Source organism: Chenopodium quinoa, unplaced genomic scaffold, assembly GCF_001683475.1.
Source record: "Chenopodium quinoa cultivar QQ74 unplaced genomic scaffold, ASM168347v1, whole genome shotgun sequence".
Classification (NCBI taxonomy): Eukaryota; Viridiplantae; Streptophyta; class Magnoliopsida; order Caryophyllales; family Amaranthaceae; genus Chenopodium; species Chenopodium quinoa.
The window spans coordinates 635,299-656,364 of NW_018743955.1; the positions used below are offsets into that span (position 1 = coordinate 635,299).

The 21,066-nt window shown below is 37.5% G+C and overlaps 1 long non-coding RNA gene across 1 annotated transcript; it reads left to right on the forward strand.

The window, feature by feature from the left end:
* Positions 1–88: 88 nt before the first annotated feature.
* LOC110689140 lies at positions 89–3,362 on the forward strand. Its single transcript, XR_002504813.1, has 7 exons — positions 89–1,018; positions 1,327–1,370; positions 1,460–1,747; positions 1,829–2,623; positions 2,711–2,850; positions 2,946–3,032; positions 3,114–3,362. It is a non-coding gene; the product is annotated as an uncharacterized LOC110689140 (long non-coding RNA).
* Positions 3,363–21,066: the final 17,704 nt, after the last annotated feature.

The following is a 21,066-nucleotide window of genomic DNA, read 5'->3' on the forward strand; positions in this document are numbered from 1 at the left end:
TTAATTGAATTAACTAAATTACCGTTGGAAGTTAAAAGATAATCGAGGTATTTCATCACCCACAACACATTGGCATTTGTGTTCATATTACCACAACTTTGTTAAACCGTTTACTGTTGGTATACTAAGGCATTTGTCTAAACCTTAAAACAACACAATTAAATCTCAATTCCCTAAAAGAACACAATTGAGAAGTCTCACAACAGAGGAAAAAAAAACAATTTGACATCTTACATTGAACCAAAATCACAATTGCATTCACTCCAAAATACAAATTCGCTTTTCAAATTGAATCAAATGTCCCGGTTTGAGTACAAAATATTGTGGGTCGAAGCTTATCAATGCCCATTCTATGTCTCTAATCTTTCAGATGTACGATTTTCCAAATCCAGTACGAATCCAGGTAGGCCCTACTACAAGTGCAGGAAATGCAACTCCTTCAGATGGGTAGAAGAGGAAAACATAATATGGTTTATTGTTTTGATCCCGACGCGACTCGTTGAGGCTGGGCTAGGTCCTATAGCAAACTCGGTGGTGGAAATTCGGGGGAATTTAACTACTATCAAACCCATGCTGCTGTCAACGATGTTCATTGTTTTTGTTTTGATGTGTTTTCGTATTTAGAGAATATTATATGGATTTAGAAATATGTACTAAATTGCAGTTTTAAACATTATCTTCTGAATTTGAAAGCGTATGATTGTGAATTTAAGTATTATGAGATTTTATATCAGTTGACATTATATTGTTTGTGTTTCGGCTTATTATGTTGGTACTTGTTAATCACTGTCTTATTTGTTGTTATACTGATAACCATTGTTGATATGCATAGTTTGGTCAGATGTAGAACATACTTACTCAGGGACTCAAGGGTATAAATAGAATGAACATCTCTGTTTGGTTATTTCTTTATTTTTAGACATTGGGATAACGCGTGAATCTGGGTTTTAGCTTCTTCGTTCCTCCCTCATATAACCTCGGTTCTTGCAGGCTCGCATTCTGTTGGTGAATTTACGAGGTACGTGTTTCTCAGTACTCAAGTTGGTCACCTTCCATTTCTGTTAAATAATTTATAGGGTTTTTAATTTTTTATTATTTTTTTCATGATTTTCCCGGATTATTCTTTGTAGTTCTGTGTACGGTTGTTGTTATCAATGATTTGTTTGAATTATTCTTTGAAGTTTTGTGACAGTTTAACTTCTGTAGCAGCCAATTATAATTTCTGTGATGCTGTTTAGGCGTGAAGGATTTATTGTCAACTACGATCTGTTTGAGTGTTTATGTTTGGTTATTAAAATTAAAGTATAATTAAATTATAATGCGCAGATAAGATGAAGGCAGGCCCAATTGGTGACCGGAAACACAATCCGGTGAGTATGAACGTTATGTGGTTGATTTGCATTATTAAAATTAAGTAAGCCAACAGAGACGAACTTACGTGTTTTGTGTCATTCCTTAGGGAAACCTCAGGAAATTGATGCTTCAAAACAGAGCCATTGAGAAGCAAAGGCAGAGACAACTGAGACGCGAAGCAGCTGCTGCAAACATCAACAAAGGCGGGGTAATTGTTAATTCAGCTGAAGAGTGTACACTGAATTATGGGTTGGACAATATCCATAGTGTTCAACCAGAAGATGGCAATAACAATGAAGGGATCCCTCTTCTTAGACTAATTGATGAGTTTAAGTTGTTCATCAACCACAAGATGGAAACTCAATGTACTGGAAAACAGGCTGCACAGAATAAGGTATGATTAACTGCCAGTCTTGTTTATGTTTGTTCGTTTTATGTAACTATGTTAGCAATGTAATATATTTTGTAATTGTAGGACATTTTGAGTGAAGGGGAGCAGGTCCCGACACAAGATGGTGTGGTGAGGAGTATGAAGACTCATTGGGAGAAGACTAAGAAGTAACCACATTTGGTTTGTAAGGTTGATGCTTTTTCTAAATTGGTCAGCAAGTTTGATGAGTCTAGGAGGGAGGCTGTGAAATCTATGGGGTTTGATGGCTTGCTTGATCTGAAATTGACTCATTTACCCTGTCAGTTTTGTTACTGGCTGATGACGAGGATTTGTGGTGATAGGACATTGTTGTTTGGCGATGGGCAATTACTGCCCTTATGTCCAGAACAAATACACTCTGTACTTGGTATTCCTATGGGTTCTAAGCCTGTTCCTAAGACTGTCGACGCCGGCAACACTGAAGTGGTGCGTAAGGTTCGTCAGGTTGCTGCTCGATTTGGCGATAGTAAAAGTGATGGTATCCTTGTCAGTGCAGCAGCTGATGCTTTGCTGACCTTCAAGAAAGATGAGGAAGACGATAAGGTGCTGGAGTTGGTCACTGCACAACAAAAGGAATACTTCAAGGACACGTTCCTAGTAGTTGCTCTTGGTCACTTATTATACACAACGACAAACGAATTGAATCTTGCATCTTCTTTCCTTCCCTGCTAAAGTCTTGGTGGGAAAAAAATGCGCAGTACGACTGGTGTTCTTTCATATTTTACTGGGTTCTTGAGACGGCAAAAGGGTTTCAATCATGTTTTCAAAAAAATGGGTACCGCGCTGGTTGTGGTGGTTGTATCCTGTTTCTGCTGGTCTGTTGTCGTTATCTAAATTCAAGTGAGCTTCATCTCTATTATTTATCTATTACGAATCAGTTTATTAGTTGTTAAGTTCCTATATTTTTCACCTGTGTGTTTGTTGCAGGTGTTCTACTTGGATCATTTGAAGCGTTTTCCTGTAAAATGGGGTGTCTACCCAAGACTGGTTGTTTGGACCCAAGACAAAGTCAAAAAAATGTTGTGTTGCAGGACAAGAAGGGCGATGATTTGTATGGTGACATGCTGGTATGATAAGTTTGTTGCAAATGTGGGTTTGATTAGTGGGTAGTAATACTACATGAAATGTGAGTCTCACAGCTTATTCTTAATGTGTTCTGCAGTCACTGAATATTGCGTATGAGGAGTATCACCCATTGATTCCTAGAGAATGTGACCACAAGACCACGGTAGATCGAGTTGCTGAAAAGGTGTTTCTTTAAGTCCATACCCAAGTCTGTATGATAAGTACATGAATTATGTGAGTGACTTTGATAAGTGAATGGTTGCAGGTTAAGGGGCCATTGTGAATGAAGCTGATGACCCATTGATCTGTTGGAAGAGACACTATTAGAAGAGACCGTGTCTCCATCTTTGTAATTTAGGCAATGCATTCTCTTAAATTGGTTGTTGTTGGTTTAACTTGAACACATATTGGTATTTGAATGGGACTCTATCCCAGTTGGTTTATGTATGCCATTTGTTGGTTGACATATTGAAACGATGACCCCTGAATGGTTTATTGTACTAAAAAACATACCCGTCACCCCAACAACTTCAAAATTGTGGTTCAGAAATTATATTGGAAATCATTAAGCCCTCCAATTTTCAATCCCTCAAAAGATGACTACATAAATGTACTTCATATTGTATCTACTAATGCATATGCAAAGATGACACATACATCTATCAACAACAGATTTACTATACCTGTTAAGCTTATCTTGACTTTGTCTTTGTTTTGATTATCATTAATAAAGTAAGAATATTAAGATTTGATATGATTAGTTTGGTTTAGTTAACTTCATCTAGTGGCTTGAATCTTTTGAGTATGGTATAATGTGATTTGATTCAACCAAGAACAAATAATTAATCTTTAAATTTAGATTAATAGAAGCTAAAAAACAGCTATTATTATGTACACCATTTTTTTTGGACATTATTCTTTTTTATATTCCTCTTATCGGAGAAGATTCCTATTATACAACTTTCATACATCGGAGTGTAATTAGCTTCTCATATATCAAAACATATTTAAACGAGTAGATCGAAAAGCCTTTTCAAGCAAATAGTTTGGGATCGAAAAGCCTTTTCAAGCAAAGCCTTGTTGTTTGTTTAATTTAAACACATGTTGGTATTTGTATGGGACTCTCTTCCCAGTTGATTTATGTATGTCATTTGTTGGTTGACATAATGTAACGATGACCCTTGAATGGTTTTTTGTACTAAAAAACATATCAGTCAACCCAAAAAATTCAAAATTATGGCTTAGTTACATGAAAAGTCTTTTTTTAAGATCAATTGGTGTTGGGGATAGTATAGTATAATTCATGCAAATAATCTACGATAAAGTGAAGTTATGACAGTGTTAGACGTTTTCACTTACATATTGTATATACATCACCAAACAAGATCAAAACAAAAATAGTTGAATTAAACAAAATACGGATGTAGTAATTCATAAAAAGTTCACATATGGATGAACTAATTCAACAACATTTCAATGAACTACTTCATCCGTTTCTTTTTAGTTGACAAGTTTATTTAGTCACGTTTGCCAATGCACAAATCAAAACGTTAATATCTTTAGTTACCGATAAGTAAAAATTATAAAAAGTTGATATTTTGAAAATATATACCGTGACGAATCTAACAAGACCCCACATTACTATATTTTTCATTACGTATAAATCACAAAACATGGTCAAAGGAAAGTGTGTGAATAGTGCTAAAGTCAAAACGTGTTAACTAATAAAAAACGGAGTTAGTAATTAATTAAAACTTCACATTATTCACATATAATTCATAATTCACAACTTAATTCACATAAATTATAATATATACATTACTAAACAAAAAGAAGCACCAACAACTACTACAATAATTTACATAATTCATAAGTTCATAACTACAATTAAAACCTTATTAAAACTTCATAAACTTAAACATAAAATTTAAAAACATAACCATACTAACAACATATTAAAACAACGACTTCCTGACAGCGGATTCAGGCACTTCCTCCTCGAATATCACCGTCTAGTCCTCCTGGTCCGACGAGTTCCTGCTCTTCTCCGAACAAGCCCCGTCACTGACGTCATCGTCGCACCCACCATGATCACCAGAGGAAGACGAGGACATACTAGGACTGTATGACTGAGGGGGTGGACAGGAGTTCGTGGTGGATGACGAGGAAGACTTGTTGTTGGACGACTTGGTGGATGACTTAGAGGAGGATTCATCCCTGACTCCAACTTGTTGGGGTGTGCTTCTTCACTTCCTGGTGGTGGTGGTGGTGGGGCATCCTCCTCATCATCAAGAAAGATGATGGGGTTTGTTACTTCACCGCCTGGTGGTGGTGGTGGAACAACGGTGGTGGAGGTGAGTTTTGCCATGTTTTTTTCAGTTTTTTTTGGAGGAAAACGAAGGAATAGAAAATATAATTTAACAGAAGAAATAGATGATTGAAATAATTGGGAAGGGTGATGATTATTTATAGAACAATCAGTGGAAATCATTCGTGACTGTTCACTTCAATTGTCATGAATCATGTTTACTTTTGGTAGAGGGTTTAGTTTTTACATGGGAACTATCAACTTTGTACTATTTATTACGTGATATATACCATTCACCTACCCATTTATGATATTACATTTTTGTAGAGTAATATACTACGTAAAATTAATCGGAAATTTTATGAAATGCCCCTGAGTAATTTTTTTATTCACCAAATACCCATCAAAACTTTCAAATTCACCAAATACTCCTGAGTTTAAAAAAATTTCACCAAATGCCCTTAATGACTAACGGCGGTTAACACCGTTAGTCATTAATGACTAATACGCCACGTGGCAGCATCCAATTGGTTGTTGTAATATAAATAAATTAATTATTAAAAAAACTTTTAAAAAAAAAACTTATATTTTTTTTTAAAGTACCCCCACCGGCCACCACCCCCTAGACCCACCCCGCCCCACCATCCTTGCAGACGGCGCCGGCGCAGGCCGCCATCTCCCAGCCGGAACCGACCGCCGGTGAGGCCAACCCCCCCACTCTCGACACCCCCTCCCCTACCCCCAGCCCCCTCTCCCTCCGTTTCCCCTCCCCTTAAACCCCCCTATCCCTTGAAACCCCCCCTCGCGGCCGGCGTCCAAACCCCCTCCCCGGCGCCGGCGAACCTTTTTCGCCCCACCCCCTTTCCCCCCTAAACCACCACCTTAAAAACCGAAAAACCCCCAAATCGAAACCCTAGATTTCGATTTGGGGTTTTTTCGATTAAAGGGTTTTTGGTTTTTTGGGTGGTGGTTTGGGGGGAAAGGGGGTGGGGATGGTAGGGGGTGGGGCGAAATTGGTTCGCCAGCGCCGGGGTGGGGGTTTGGGCGCCGGCCGTGAAGGGAGGGGGGTTTTTCGAGGTGGGGGAAGGGTTTAGGGGAGGGGAAACGGAGGGATAAGGGGCTGGGGGTAGGGAGGGGGGTGTCGGAGGGTGGGGGCTGCCCTCGCCGGCGAAAATGGACCACCGGCGCAGGGTCTGGGGGTGGTGGCCGGTGGTCAGCCGTTGGGGGTGGGGTGGGTCTTGGGTGGTGGGGGTAATTTTTTTTTTATAATTTTTTTTTCTATTTTTAAAGTTTTTTTATTTATTTTTAAAGTTTTTTTTAATAATTAATTAATTAATTTTACAACAACCACTTAGAGGCTGCCACGTGGCATATTAGTCATTAATGACTAACGGTGTTAACCGCCTTTAGTCATTAAGGGCATTTGATGACATTTTTCTTAAACTCAGGAGTATTTGGTGAATTTTAAAGTTTTGATGGGTATTTGGTGAATAAAAAAAATAACTCAGGAGCATTTGATGAAATTTCCGAAAACTAATTAAAGGTTATGATGTACATTTTAGAATGACTTCAATAAACCTTACCTCGTGTTATGTCGTCTAATATGAATTAGGGGAGGTAATTCATGGTTAAAAAATTAAACAAACAAGCTGTAAAAACCCGTTTGATGTTTACCTAAAGTAAACGAACGTGTGTTTTTGCAAATTTCATTTTATGTATTAATTTATGACATCTCAATTTGTACATACTTCTCCTCCTAAAAATGTTACACATGTTGGTTTTATTTTCGTATTTGTTGGGTTAAAGTCAAAGTGGCTGAAATGACAGCCCCCTTAATTTTTTTTTTTGGGTACTTTTCACCAAATTAGTAAATGGTCATGTTCTCTCTTGCTAATCCTTGTGGCAGGTTTATTAACTCCTACTTTTACCACTTCTCTCTTATTTCTCACCCCTACTTCATTGAATTTAATTCCAATTTTATAGTAATATTAAATTGAATTCAATTTAATCTAATATACTACGTTTTCTCAAAAAAAAAATATATATATATATATACTACGTTATATTTTAGAACAAAATTGGTATACCTTAACTCGTGCCATTTTGTCTAATATGTAATAGGGAAGGTAATTCATGCTTAGAAAATAAACAAACAAGCCGTAAATCCGTTCGATGTTTACTTAAATTAAAAAGTCGTGTGTTTTTTGCAAATTCCATTTGATGTTATTAACTTAAGGACTAAAAATTGTGATTGTTTACACATGTTGGTTTAATTTTCGTACTTGTTGGGTTAAAGTCAAAGTAAATGACATCTTTTTACTTTCTCTATAGATCAGTAAATGTTCCCTGCTATAATAATATTTCTAATCTACTGCCACTCGTATTACTTCCTACTCTTACCACTTCTCCCTCTCTCTCTCTAATTTCTCTCCCCTACTTCATTTAATTTAAATGGGTTTCTCACTATAATTTAAATGTAAGATTTGAAAATATAAATATGAAAATCATTTTGTATCCATCCCAAGATTCCCAACTTCAATATTTGAGTAAGTTCTATCTTCAATAATAATGAAGGGTGCAGTTGTTCATAATTTTTTTGGAGAAATAATCACGTAAGTCTAAGTATGTTAGTATCTTGTTTAATATTTTTGGCGCGTTTTTTGGGATGACATACTTCGTGTAAAATATATATTAGTGTCCCAAACGATACGCGAACCAACGTAAAACTCAATTCAAAAACTAAATTATTATCCTTTTTAATTAACTCAAGTAAACTCAAGTTTATATTTACTATAATTATATTTTATAAATCAATTAAACTTAATGATTATATTTTCAGTAGTTTGTAACATATTTATTAGTGATAACCCTACAGAAAGGATACTAACATGAATTATTTTTGTTCATAATATTGTTTATAAAAACGTTATAATGGAAATAGCTCAAAGGAAATGGCCTTTGGTTATTGTGCCCTTTAAATGACATCTCCCCTCTTTCTCTCTCTAATTTATCACTCTACAGTAGATTGATTTCTCTCTCACTAATTAATAAATCACTCTTTCCCAAAAAAAAAAACAATTTATTACTCTACCTATTTCTCTCACTACATCATTACATTTATTTATCTCCGTACTTTATCTCTCGATTTTTTATGTCTTCATTCATTAACTCTATTTCTCATCCATTACTTAACAACTAAGGGATGATGTCCTAAATATTGAGTAGTTTCATAACTTTTTTTACATAGAAAACCTTAGACGTTCAATAAATATCAAAATGTCGTTTGTTGGTCTTAAAACTAACGAGTTTGGTATACAAGTGTATTAAACCTCATGTGTAAAAAAATGGTCATAAATCTAGAGCTACTTTTGTTGAATTGTTAATTGTAGCAGATTTGGGTTGAATTGTTAATTGTCGCATATTTGAAAAAAAATTAAAAAAAACTTTCCCAAACAAAAAAGTGAACAAATAACTACGATACAAAAATAATCATAAAACATGATGAAAGGATCACTAGTAGAAAAATTGAAAAAGGCACCGCTTAAAAGCCACCGGCATTTGTAAACCGGTGGCTTAAAAAATGGGCGGGATTAGACGATTTATATTGCCACCGGTCAAAACCGAACCGATGGCAAAAATGCTTAAGACCACCGGTTTTGAACCGGTGGCAATATTGGAAATAAAATAAAAAAAAAGTGCTCCTTTTCCTTCTCTTTCACCTTTCTGTTTTCACTTTCATTCGACCAAAACCACGAGGAACTAGCTCAGTCTCTCCATCAGTTCAAACCCTACCACCACAAACTCCACCGGTGACGCCACAGCCGCTACAGCCACCGCACCACCCTCCACCACCTCCGCACTCCCTCCTCCACATGCGCACACCTCCGCACTCCCTCCAACACTGAGCACAAGCAGTAAGCAAGGAGAAGCGAGGTCCCTCCACCACCTGTTCGCCCAAGCCGCCGCGCCACTGTGCTCTGCCGTTGGGGCCCTAACCGAGGTCCCTCCACCACCGACCGCCGTCCTCTACTGTCCATCTCTCTTCCCTTTCCACCTCCACCTAGGGTTAGTATTAATTTATTTTGTATTTTGAACAATTTTTAGGCAAATTAAAGTTAAGTTTTGAATATAATTTTACTCTATTTTGTCTGAATTTTAGGTTGTTTTATTAGGAAATTTTGAATAAATTAGAGATTAGCTAGTAACCTTGTTATTATTTATTTCAATTTTGGTAAGTTTTAATGGGTAATTTTGAATAAATTTAGAGATTATTAGTAACCTTGTTACTTAATTAGTGGACTTTGGTAGTATGTTTTAATGTGTAATTTTAGGTTGTTTTATAATTCTTGACAAAATTACTAACTTTTATTTTTTGTTTTATTTTTTATTTTTGTAGATTCATATGTAGTGAAGCAAAAATTTATTAGCTATTCAAGTGGGAAGTTCGAGACATTACATCCATTGTACTTGCTATATTGGTATGAACTATAAACTTTATGCAGCTATATTTCTTTCTATTTATCCATTTGATAAAAGTTTGTTCATGATATTACAAGTTGTGTCTTGTTTAATTATAAATAATTACAATAATATGTTGAATGTTTGCATCATCATATGCCTAGATACCCGTTCAAGGCTTTCTCATTAGGAGAAGTCTTCAATAGTCCCCGGTTGGGACTATTGTTGAATGTTTACTCTCACTTAGGTGGTGAATGTTTGTCTTTTTTTTTCGATTTTAAGGAACATCTTGGCTTTCCATTTCTTCACCATGTTCTCTGGGTACATATGTGGGTAAGTAATTATCTACATCGTGTACTTGGAGAACTGGGGGGAAGTGCTTTCGAATTTTCCTTAAAATTGGAAAGTTGACATACATTCACTAGTGAGAGTAGACATTCAAGGATGGGTTATGTTGGAGTGATAAGGACACTTTGGAAACATGCATTTTTTCACTATATGAATGGTATATTCACGGTGTGTACTTGAAGTTGATTTACATAAAATATGTAGCAATTGTACATTATTCATAATATGTTGCTATATATGTTTAGAGACACTTTACTAAATGGAGAAGGATCGTGGTTGGATGTACGGTAGACGTGATACATTGGAATTTTGGAATGGGGTTCAAGAGTTTTGCGAGACGACTTTATCTTATCAGCGCAAAATGGGTGAGGAAGGCTTATATTGTCCTTGTGTTGATTGTAATAATGTGAAGGTGGTCAATAGTGTTGAAATCATTAGAGATCATGTACTTTGTCGTGTGTTTAGAATTAAATACCATGTGTGGATTTGGCATGGTGAAAGTGGAGAGTATAGTAGGGATCTTGATGGGAATGATGTGCATGATAGAAGCAATGAGATTCGTGTGGACGAGAAATGCGAGAATGATGAATATGTTATTGATAGTGGTGAGGATGGAGCTGAGGATGATCCACTGGATGAGGTCGAGGATGAAGACGTGGATGAGATGTTGCATAATGTCGAAGGTGATGTGTTTGAATTACTATCGGAGGCTTCCAAAAAGCCTTTGTACCCTGGGTGCAAAAAATACTCCAAACTTTCTACCGTGCTAACACTTTTTAACATTAAATCGAAGCATGGGTGGACAGACGTTAGTTTTACTTCTTTGTTAACCGCATTAAGTGAGATGTTGCCTGATGGGAATGAAATTCCTAAGTCTTACTATTATGCAAAGAAGCTTATTTGTCCATTTGGTTTGGAGTATAAGAAGATACATGCATGTCATAATGATTGTATTTTGTATCGTAATGAGTATGAACAATTGGAGGAGTGTCCACGATGCAAGCAGTTGCGATACCGCATGAGTTGCAATCCTGGTATGAAGGGACCTCCTGCTAAGGTGTTGTGGTATCTTCCTATTATTTCAAGGTTTAAGCGTCTATTCTCAACACTAAAAGACGCTAAAAACTTGAGGTGGCATGCCGAGGGAAGAAAGAAAAACATAACGCTGAAGCATCCGGCTGACTCCCCGCAATGAAAGAACATTGATTTGAAGTTTCTGGAGTTTGGTAATGAAGTCAGAAATTGAAGACTTGGGTTGTGCACAGACGGGATGAATCCATTTGGAACTCTTAGTTCCCAACACAACACTTGGCCGGTTCTTTTAGTGATCTACAATTTTCCTCCTTGGTTATGTATGAAACGGAAGTATATAATACTTTCATTGCTAATAACGAGGCCTAGGCAACTTGGAAATGACATAGATGTTTACCTTGCGCCACTAATTGACGATTTGAGAAAGATGTGGGACGAAGGGGTTTCTTGTTTTGATGCTCACAAGAACGAGGTGTTCACATTGCGTGCGGCCCTTATGTGGACCATGAATGACTTTCCTGCATATGGCAACCTGTGTGGGTACAAGGGTAAAGGGAAAAAAGCATGCCCCATATGTATTGATGATACATCAAGTATATACCTTAAGAATTCTCATAAAGATGTGTACCTAAGGACTCGAAGGTTCCTTAGGCGTGATCACCCGTACCGTAGGCAAAAAAAGGCTTTCGATGGGACAGTGGAAGAGGAGACTGCGCCTAGACCATTGACCGGTGTTAAGGTTTATGCTCGAGTTAAGGGTATACAAACGGTGTTTGGAAAATCTGAAAAAGCTCCGGTCTCAACAAGTCTTTTTAAAAAAATAATCAATCTTGTGGAGCTTCCGTACTGGAAAAAACATGATGTTAGGCACTGTCTTGATGTGATACATATAGAGAAGAATGTGTGTGATGCTCTTGTGGGAACGCTTTTTAATATTTCAGGCAAAACAAAGGATGGAAAGGGTGTACGGTTAGATTTGCAAGAGATGGGGATTCGTCCGGAATTGTGGCCTCAAGACAAGGTTAGAAAGGGGAAGGATAGAAAGGGAAAGGAATCGGAACATGAAAATGTAAATGTTTCGAAAAAAGGAAAGGGGAAGAGCAAGGGAAAGGCCGCGGATGCTTCAAAGAGTAGAGATGAGGGTAAAGGCAAGGTTGAGAAGAAGTATTTACCACCGGCTTGCTACACATTGTCAAGGGTAGAAAAGCGGATGTTTTGTGCATGTCTTTACGGCATTAAGGTTCCATCCGAGTACGCATCTAACATGAAAAGATTTGTATCCTTAAGTGGAGAATTGAAGCTGACAAGTATGAAATCCCATGATTGTCACATGTTGATGCAAGTATTTCTACCAATTGCAATACGTGGTATTTTACCGAAGCACGTGAGGGAAGCTATTACAAGCCTATGTTCGTTTTTCAATACCATATGCAGCAAAGTGCTTGATCCTTGTACACTTGATGCTTTGCAAACGGATGTGGTTGTGACTTTGTGCAAATTTGAGATGTATTTCCCACCCTCATTTTTTGAGATAATGGTGCATCTCATTCTTCATTTGGTGCATGAGATTAAGTTGTGCGGTCCAGTTTTCCTGAGGAGGTTCTATCCTTTTGAAAGAAACATGGGCACATTGCAAGATAAAGTAAGGAATCCGGCTCATCCGGAAGGAAGCATGATTCAAGGGACCGTGAGTGAGGAGATTGATAATTTTATGGCCGACTATTTAGCCGTTGCTGAACCTATTGGTCTTCCTACTTCTCGACATGAAGGGAGACTAGATGTTCATGGCACAATTGGGTCAAAACAAATGTCACCTGATCGAGATCAGTTCTTACAAGCACACCTTTATGTGTTGCACCATGTTGTAGATGTTCACCCATATTTAGATGAGCTCATGGCTAGTTTGCGTGATGAATTTCCATCGAAAGGTGATAGGGCACTAATGCAGTTGCATAATAAGAGGTTTGTGAGTTGGTTTAGTGATCGAGTGACGAGTCGTTTGGATGATAGTGTCTGATACAGTAAGGTGGCTTGCTTATGGTCCTAGGGATGATGTTCGCTCATTTGAGGGTTATGACATCAATGGGTACACTTTTTAGACAGAGGGTTGGGATTTGAAATCTTCGTCGACCCAAAACAGTGGAGTAACGCTTGTGGCATTGTCAAGGGAGTTTGCAAGTGCTAAAGAGTCATACTACGGTCGAATTCAAGAAATATGGGAGCTTGGTTATTGTAACTTCAAGGTTTCTCTTTTCAAGTGTAAGTGGGTTGATAATATCAGGCGTAATTTCAAGTATGATGACTTTACTCTTGTAGATCTTGGCCACTTGAATGATAGTGCAGAACCGTTCATCCTAGCATCTCAAGCTAAGTAAGTGTTCTATGAAACTGACCCAGTCGATTCAAAATGGTCCATTGTGCTAGCTGGGACAAGAAGAATCCTAGGCATTGGAGATGTTGAGGATGAGGAAGTATACGATGTGTTTGATGATTCATCACCTTTCACTGTTCCTAGACCTATCGCATGAAATGACATAGACGGCCAGACATGTTATATGCGGTCAGACCACAAAGAAGGAATATTAGAATGAGGTACTATAACAGTTAATTTGAGATTGTAAGCATTTAAAAGTATTATTTAATCAGAAGTTAGGTAATTTTATGAATAGTTTTGGGGAAAATGAATGAAAGTGTTAGCTTAGTTGCTAAATTTTTACAAGTTCTTGTTAATGAATGAAGTATATCTCAAAATGCGTCAAATATGATAGAATTTAATATTTTTAGTGTTAACGGTACTAGAAAATAAAAAGTTACGTAATTTATAGAGTCAATTTGATGAAAATAGAATAAAAATGATCTATATGTGAACTTTCTTGCCTATTTTATATGCTAACATGTATTATGACCTATATGTCAACATTTTTATCTCTTATGGACCTAATATCGTGTTATATTTGTAATGACAGGTGTTTATAACTCATGGATGACGATTATGACCCACTAGTAGAGGATTTGGAGGATGATGATGATGGCTATGAGGGTGAGGATGAGGACAAGGACGAGCCATATGATGTCAAAAAGGAGACTGATTTGGGTGAGCCAGAAGATCAGGAACAAGATGCTTTTGAGCGCAGGCTTGAAGAATTTGAAATTTCAGCTGAATGTGCGCCTCCTATTGATTCTACAATTGTTGAGATTGTTGGTGAGAACACTACTCCTCAAAATCAAAGCCAAGGACAGGAGCAATTGAACACAGGTGGTGGAGGGGGGGGGGGTAAAGGCACCAGCTAAGAGAAAGGGTAGGGGTCCGACAACAAGTTTTAAGAAGCCAACCGTTCCCATGGTCCTGGAGTAAGATAAAAGAGGCCGACCTACTGGCCAATGGCTTCGGAAATATGCAAACCAAGTTGGCATGTGTTCGCGCAAAATCCCCATTACACTTAGTTGGCGGCAAGTACCTCCAGGCTTGATTCAAACATTTTGGGATGATACCAGGGCAAGTGTTTTTTTTAATGCACATTTACACAATTACAAATACTTTTACCTAATGGTTGTTTATAAATGGAAAATAATAATTGCTTGTATTTGTGATTGCAGAAGCTGTTTAATATTCCTAATGATCCCGAGAAGAGAAGGGTGTTTGATTCTTTAATAGCGGAGAGATTTAGAGGCTTCAAGACCCACTTGACCAATGGATGGATCTATAAGAAGAAGAAACACAAGAAGAAAGCTTCCAAGGGGAAGGATGGTGAAGGTGGAAATGAGGAAGATGTTGAGGAACAAGAACCACCGTGGAAAATATGGCCAAGCGTGACGGAGGACGAGTGGAAAGACTTTGTTATTCAAAAAAGTCGACCCAAAGCAATTGTAAGAACTAGTAAATCTAATGAGAATTGTATAATATATTGACTCTTTTTGCAATAATGATGCTAAAATTTCTATTTATGTAGGAACTTCGAGAGCAAAACATGGAAAATGCATTGCAGAAGGAGTACCTCCATCGTACGGGGGCCAAGACATTTGGTGAATGGAGGCAAACTTGGATGAAGGAGGGTTTATACCCCACTTTGCTTCAAGGGTCATCCAAAGAACCCTCCAACTCCACGATCACTACGTTGGTTAGTCGTGCTGGCGATTTCATTTGTTCTCTACATTCCTTTGATAAGGAAACCGGAAAATGGGTCATCAAGGAACCAGAAAAAAAAGTGGCTGATAAACTTGTAAGCTATTTGAAACTTTTGCATAACTTTACCATACAAAAACATTATATGTATTCATGTTAACAATTTTTCTTATGCTACAGCTTGAGTACACTACAGAAGTTGTTGAAGGCAAGCTGGTCCTGACTATAGAGAAAGACCATTTCACCTTGGCTTTGGGAAAGCCCTACCATCCAGGCCGGGTAGTAGGTATGGGAGGGACGTTGCTAGGATGGGAAAAGGTGATGGGTTCAGAATACACAAAATTGGGAAGATCTCGAGCAAGTGTTAACTCACCTGATGACTTGGATGCCAAGGTGGAATCCATCAAGGAACAAGTACGCAATGAGTTAGTAGGTGAATTCAATGCTTGGGCGAAGCAAATGAACTTACCCTTGTCATTCCCCTCGACTACACCGGTCGACTCAAGTAGTCACCCAAAAAGACAAGGAGAAGATGAGAAACATGGAGAAGATGAGATACATGAGGTAGTTTTCAATCTATTAGTTTTGGCATAGTGAGTTACGTGAGATATAATGTTAATCATAGTATTAGGGAATCAATGCGTGCGGGAGACGAGTTCATATTCGCCCCATGTTATGAGGAGTACGTTTAACCATGTGTAATTCAATTCTTTCTACATTTGAATTATATGTTGTACCCTAATTATTGATTTGTATGTGTATTGTGAATTTATGTAGGTTTCATTGGTTCCTCATGGTGATTTGTCCTACTAATAACACAATCTTTCACCTTGATTCAGCTCGATCAACAAAGAAGTATCTCGTGATGTCTATACTAAAAAAGTAAATATACCTACTGTAGACACCCATTTGTGTCTCCCCAAAACCAAACCTAGTGATGAATTCCTTTCACGTTGAACCATGATCGAATGAGGTGAAAATGTGGAAAAGTCAGGTGTTTCGGTTTAGTTTTATTAAAAATTCTCTTCTCTCTGTTTTTGAAAACAACTCTATTTTATTTAAAATAGCCAATCCAGTTTAGTTTGGTCCATAATAAGGGTCCAATAATAGTGTAATTGGATGGGGCTCGAAAAAAACCTTTCCAATGATATATTATAAGCCCAATTCCGATGAGTATTGAGGAAGTTATGGCCAAAATACTAAACTGGGCCGGATTCATTATTTACATACGGCCCAATGATCTAGAGGAGGGCCCAACGTTAATTATTATTTCTAAAATAATTAGGATTAATTATAACTTTCTAGAAGTTTCTAGAAGGTTCTTTTAGATTCTAATATTATTAGATTAAGATGGATTTTTATTTGGAATAAAATATTATTATTTTATTATTATATTATTATTTTTAAGGATACGTTTTATCTTCTGTACGGATTCCGTAGATCAAATTGGTTAAAGATCGGATTCCGCGTAGAAAGCGCGTGCAAGCCAGGCTGTCGCCAAACGACAGGTCTGTCGCCTCGCGACAGAGTGAATTTATGGCGAAAACATGTAGTTTTATTCCTTATCAAATTCAGTTAATTTCCGGACTATTTTCCTTATAAATAGGGTCCTCGACCTCCGTTTTTAATCATCAACTCTTATCAAGAATTACTTGATTCTCTCTATTCTCTCTCTTGAGCAATATATGCTTTCTTTCTCTCTCTCTTTCTAAACCAGCCTTTTATTAAACACACTTCCGCATGCACAAGATTTAGAATCACCTAGCCAAGTTCGAAGTTGCCTTCGCCCTAGACGTGCAAGGTTTAATATTTTCTGAGGGTTTGGTCCAAATCTAGTTTAAACTTTATTTACTTTGATTCTAATTTAATTCTTTATTATTTTCATTGAAGTTTACTAACTTGTGTATTTTGTTATTAGAAAGAGGTACGAGGCTTCAAAGTAAGTAGACTAGCGTACTCCCTATTTCTTTCAATGTAGAAATCATGTTATTATTTCATTAATTCCTAATATCATGTTAGGATGTTTTTAATGCTTTCTAGTATCATGTTTAGGGTGCCTTTACTCCTTTCTAATAGCATGTTAGTACCATGTTAGGTTTTAAAAGCTTTGATCTTTATTGTTTAGTGACATGCTAGGGTTTGTTATTAATCTTGTTAGTATCATGCCTAGGATCTTGCTATTATATTTAAGCTTTATTATTAACATGATTTTTATTGTTATCATAATGATTATTATTTTTATGATTTTTTATGTTGCTTGATTTATTATTTATTGTTATTTCTTGATCACGCCTTTTATGCTTGTTAAAGGGAATTTGTACTTGAAATCACGCTTAATAAGATAATTAATAATTTGATTTAGGCTAATATGATTTTAAATTCAAGTGATCGCCAATAATAGTTTTGTTTGTGCATTAATATTCAACCAACATAGATTATATTAAACAGGTTTAGGGTTAAAATAATGTTTGCATGTTAGTCAAAAAGCGCACATGAATACGAGCAGAACAGAGTAGAGGCCTATTTTATAGGGCAGGTCCTTTCATTTGTAGATTGGATTCATACCCTCATCCCCGAGCCCTATTTGGTTCCTGATTTTATGGAGTTGATGATCTCCTGGATCGTTTTGGGTTTACAAGTTCCTAAAACTTGTTGGTGACTCTTTTGCTCTCTTTTCTTCCCTAAAGCTTGGGGTTATGATGCTTGAAATATTCCCTACAGTTTTTGGCGACTCCACTAGGGAGGATTTCTATTTTAATTCCTGAAATTTATTTCGGTAATGATTTAGAATGAGCGGATGAGACTCGAAAAATTCTAAGTATTTCATGTGCGTAATTTTGATTAGCATTATTGTCATATGCATAAAAAAAGGTCCTCATTGGATAGACCATCCGAAATGAGTCAAAAACATAGAATTTTACATGTAGGAAATTTGAGAAATATCTTTCACAACTAGAATCGAAATAATACTGCGAAATCTGGAAAATTCTAAGAACACAGATACCTGCTGAGGCATGTAGGAACTAGCGTCTAGAAAACAGAGACCGTTGCTTGTAAAGAGCTTCTGTCGCTCGGCGACAGAGGTTCTTTTGCCGCGACAGTTCCTGTAGTCTGGCGCCAACTTCTTCCTATACCGAGCCAGAACTCTGCCTTCTTGTTTTGATCATTTCTAGTACTGTTGGCTCGATTCTACTTCCTGATTGAGTTTTTCTCACTTTTCTGAAACCCATATGTGTTCTACATATGGCCATAACCCTCTAGGGGTTCGCGCTCCATCTACCCAATCGAACGCTCCTGGCAATGACGGGTACATCCGAGTTAGTGAATCCACCAAACCGTGGAAGCAAGTTTTTGAACTTGCGGGGTCCCATCCATACGCGCCAACCCTTCCAAAGGTAAGGCTTCCGCGCGATGCATTCCGACTCATAACCATGGACCCTCTTTGACTTAACCCATATCCTTGAACTTTAGAGAACTAGAGCCATGGTTAGGTTGCAAACTCATTGCATCATATTGTGACTATGTGAACTACTTGTGCATTCTTGCTTGTGCATACTATATGTGCTAACCGTTTGTTTGACTTGTGTTTAAGACTAAATAAATCGATTAATGACTAAAAGGACTTTGTCTAATTAATTAATTAATTAATTAATTTGGGATTAATTAAAGGCTAATAAATTAATCAACTTGACTTAGTACGACTTTAGGCATGTCCCTTTAGAGTAAAATTACTGCAAATAGTCCAGATTAATGTTCCAGCAATGGCGCATAAATCTGGGTTGTGGCGCCTCTGTTTATTGTCTGTCGCCTGGCGACAGTTCTGTCGTTTGGCGACAGGCTTTAAACAGTGGCAACAACCCTGTTGTTATAGCGACAGTCCAGTTTCTTGCTCGAGTCATCACGACGAGTCTAATTAAACAGTCTACTAATCAGTTCACCGATTTATTAACGGTTCAAACCATGTCCAAGTGTTTAATTGGGTCTAGGCACTTAAGTCCCATGGTCATACACAAGAGTCAAAGCATTTCACTCACACACACTTATAATACACACACATAACATGTTTGTCACACCATGACCATGTCTAGAGAGTCTTGAATGCGTGTTTTCCGTCATTTTTTTTAGGGGGGTAATTCGGATATTAATCCTCCAATCAACCACTTGATTGAACCCATTCCCAAAATATGCACCCTATTTTTGCTTTTTTCTTTTTTTTATTATTTATTTTTAAACCATAAAATCAAAGTCGATTAGAGTCGGATCATTAAAACGAGTATGGTTTAATTTACAGCGCGTGGACAAGAAAGGAAGGACGTCTAATCAAGGACAAAACTTTCATTCAAGTAGCACTTTTTGACAAACCAATTGGTAGGAAAAGGAAGGCTAAGAAGATAATGGCAAGTCAAGAAGAACTTAATGAAGTTAGGGGAGAGGTAGCTAACTTGGCTGAATATTGAAGGGTCTGACCCTTCAAATCAACGACCCTGTGAAACAACAACAAATGGACCTAATCCAGGAAAGTTTGAAACTGTCCAATGACTTTAGGTTCCAAGGGATTAGCTCACAAGGGGTCTCGGTGGACAAGGACCTTCTTCCGCAGAAGTTCAATGCCAACGACATCCCGAAGTTCAAGCATATGGACAACCCTTATTTTCATTTAAGAGCTTTTGAAACTGTAATGAATATTAAGGGAATAGACAAAAAAGCATTTCATTCTGTATTGTCTTTGTCATTAGACACTGTGTGTCAACAATGGTACTTTTCTCTTGACAAAGAGAAAACCTCTAGTTGGGAGTCCATTGTAAGCGCTTTCATTGATAGGTATAAATGTAATATTCAAGTTGAAACTGATCATAGAGAACTTGAGATATTAAAACAAAAAGAAAATAAAGGGTTTACTTCCTTCTTTAACAAATGGAGGGAGACTACCGCAAAAATGGTTGAGGTGCCCAGTGAAAAGGAATTTGTAAGGATGTTCATTAAGAACCTCCAAGAAAAATATTCTAAGCACCTTAGATACCAAAGTAATTTACACACCTTTAAGGCCGTCTATGATATTGGTATCAATATTGAAGACGACCTAGCCAAACAAAAAGCTGCTAACAATAACTCCAACAGTGGCTGGAAAGGTAAGAAGAACGACAATCCTTCTTCTTCCAAAATCACCCACTCAAATAATGTTGACACCTTTAATCTGAATGAAGTCCAAGCCATGAACAACAACCAAGGACAAAAGAAACCATTTAGGAAAAACTATACTCCTATTGGTATGAGTGATGATACCGCGTTTGATCGCCTACACGCTAAAGGTCTTATAACTCCCATTGGACCATTTGGGGACCCACATGTCGAAAAGAGAACGGCTAGCTGGAACCCAAATGCACACTGTAAGTATCACCAAGGTAGGGGCCATCCTACGGAAAATTTTTGGAGGCTAAAGGAAGCCATCCAGGATCTAATTGATAGCAACAAACTTCCATTGCCCCCTGGAAGTAAGAAGCCAAGCATTAACACTGCACCATTGTCGGATTCTTTGGCCATTTCCGACGAAGAGAGTCAAGTAGACCCATGGAGTCTTATTGAACCTATTGAGACTATCGAAGAAGAAGAGATTTTCAAGGATGCTAGTGACTCTTATGGGCAAGAACCTGTGACTAGGCAGGACATACATGCACTAACACTACTTATGGCAGAAGCAAACAAGCTGTTGTTTCAGGCCAAGGAGGCTCTAAAAGAACAAAATGAGTTACTCAAAAATAAACCTCCACCAAAGGAGAAGAAACCCAAAAGAGAGATCACACCCATTGGAATGACCTATGATGTTGCTTTCGGTCGCCTCTATGGTCAAGGATTAATCAAACGCATTGGCCCTACTGAAGATCCGACGCCAGAAAAGCGATCTTCGAGTTGGAATCCCAATTCTTACTGCAAGTACCATCAAGGAAATGG